Source organism: Lolium perenne, chromosome 3 (assembly GCF_019359855.2).
Source record: "Lolium perenne isolate Kyuss_39 chromosome 3, Kyuss_2.0, whole genome shotgun sequence".
Classification (NCBI taxonomy): Eukaryota; Viridiplantae; Streptophyta; class Magnoliopsida; order Poales; family Poaceae; genus Lolium; species Lolium perenne.
The window spans coordinates 320,826,202-320,829,061 of NC_067246.2; positions in this window are offsets into that span (position 1 = coordinate 320,826,202).

Here is a 2,860-nt window from a genome sequence, read left to right on the forward strand (position 1 = left end):
GGGGGAGATTGAAGTCTTTAATGCTCAAATGCCACATTCATGAGCTTCCTGGTAATGTTATTATTGATAATTTCTATGCAAGACTTTCTTTTGAAGACAAGACCTTGCTGGATACTTCTTGTTCTGGATCATTCACGCGCAACAAAGAAGAGTTTAAAAGGGACCTTCTTAATCGGATCCAGGAAAATACTGAAGGATGGGAGAACGACAAAGATAGAGAATCAGGTATAAATTATGATTACAAATGCATTGAAGCTTTTATGGATACTGATAAATTTCGTAATATGAGTGCTACTTATGGTCTTGATTCTCAAGTTGCTGCAAATCTTTATAAAGCTTTTGCCTCTCATTATGAATTGCCTAAGAAGAATTTTGATAAGTTTCATGAACCGTATAAAGATAAAATTTATTCATCTATAAATAAATGTGTTGTAGTTGAAACTGTGGATCATGTTATTCCTGAAGCTTATATTGAAAAAACTCCTTTCCCTGCTAAAATGAAGGAGTACTCTGTTATAAATAGTGCGGTTCATAAAAGTGAAAAGAAACCTATAGAACCTGAAGAACAAATAAAAGTTGAACCTGCTGTTGCAATAGTTAAAGATCTTGTGACTGAAAATGTGGAGGATGGTCATATTATTTTTTGTGAAGATGCTTCTAATATTGTTTCACATCCTAATAAGTCTAAGAAAGCTAGTGTTCCTATGCTATCTGTTAGAATTGGAGATCATTGTTATTATGGTTTATGTGATATTGGTGCAAGCATTAGTGCTATTCCTTATGAGCTTTACACGGAGATTATGCACGAAATTGGTTCTTGTGAACTTGAAGATATTGATGTGGTAATTCGGCTGGCTAATAGAGAGACTATCTCTCCAATTGGTATTGTTCGAGATGTGGAAGTTTTATGCGGTAAGATTAAATATCCTGCTGACTTTTTGGTACTTGGTTCTGCTGCTAGTAAATATTGTCCTATAATTTTTGGTAGACCTTTTCTAAATACTTGTGGAGCTATTATAGATTGTAAGAAAGAGAAAATTTTGACTAAATTTGCTGGTGAATCTTATGAGTTTAATTTCTCTAAATTTACCAAAACTCCTTATAAAGCTGATTCACCTAATAATGATTTTAGAGTTGAACAGTGTGCATCTATTGCTCTCGCTCCTAATAACCCTTTGCAGCAACATTTGGAGAATAGTGAGAGTGAAGTTTTTAGGGAAGAAAGAAATGAGCTTGATGAAATTTTTCTCCGTCAACCTATTCTTAAGCATGATTTACCGGTAGAAGATCTGGGTACAACACCGCCACCAAAGGAAGATCCTGTCTTTGATTTAAAACCATTACCTAATAATCTTAAATATGCTCATATTGATGATAAGAAAATATATCCTGTTATTATTAGTTCTAAGCTTACAGAGTTTGAAGAAGAAAGGTTATTGGAAATATTGAAGAAACACCGAGGTGCTATTGGCTACACTCTTGATGACTTGAAGGGGATTTCTCCCTCTATTTGCCAACACGCCATTAATATGGAAGATGACGCAAAGCCTGTTGTTGAACCTCAGCGTCGTTTAATTCCTAAGATGAAGGATGTGGTAAGAAATGAGGTATTAAGACTTCTTGAAGCTGGTATTATATATCCTATTGCTGATAGTAGATGGGTCAGTCCTGTGCATTGTGTTCCTAAAAAAGGAGGAATGACTGTTGTGCCTAATGATAATGATGAGCTCATACCTCAAAGAGTAGTTGTAGGTTATAGAATGTGCATTGATTTTCGTAAAGTTAATAAAGTTACTAAGAAAGATCATTATCCTTTGCCTTTTATTGATCAAATGTTAGAAAGGTTATCCAAAAATACTCATTTTTGCTTTCTTGATGGTTATTCTGGGTTTTCACAAATTGCTGTTAAAACTAAGGATCAAGAGAAAACCACTTTCACTTGTCCCTATGGAACCTATGCTTATAGACGTATGCCTTTTGGTTTATGTAATGCTCCTGCTACTTTTCAAAGATGCATGTCTGCTATTTTTCATGGCTTTTGCGAGAGTATTGTAGAGGTATTCGTGGATGATTTTTCTGTCTATGGGAATTCTTTTGATAATTGTTTGCGGAACCTTGATAAAGTTTTGTAGAGATGTGAAGAAACTAACCTTGTTCTTAATTGGGAGTAATGTCACTTTATGGTTAATGAAGGAATTGTATTGGGACATAAAATTTCCGAGAGAGGTATTGAAGTTGATAGAGCTAAAGTTGAAGAAATTGAGAAGATGCCCTATCCTAGGGATGTTAAAGGTATTCGTAGTGTTCTTGGTCATGCTGGGTTTTATAGGAGGTTTATTAAAGACTTCTCTAAGATTTCAAAGCCTCATACTAATCTTCTTCAAAAAGATGTACCTTTTGTTTTTGATGATGATTGTAAGGAAGCTTTTGAAACTCTAAAGAAAGCCTTAACAACTGCTCCTATAGTTGAACCTCCTGATTGGAACTTACCATTTGAAATTATGTGTGATGCTAGTGATTTTGCTGTAGGCGCTGTTCTTGGACAGCGATTAAATAAAAAATTGAATGTTATTCATTATGCTAGTAAAACTCTTGATGCTGCTCAAAGAAATTATGCTACTACTGAAAAAGAATTGTTAGCTGTAGTCTTTGCTTGTGATAAGTTTAGATCTTATATTGTTGATTCAAAAGTTACTATTCATACTGATCATGCTGCAATCAGATACCTTATGCAAAAGAAAGATGCTAAGCCAAGGCTTATCAGATGGGTGCTTCTGTTGCAAGAATTTGATTTACATATTGTAGATAGGAAAGGTGCTGATAATCCTGTTGCTGATAATTTGTCTAGATTGGAAAATAT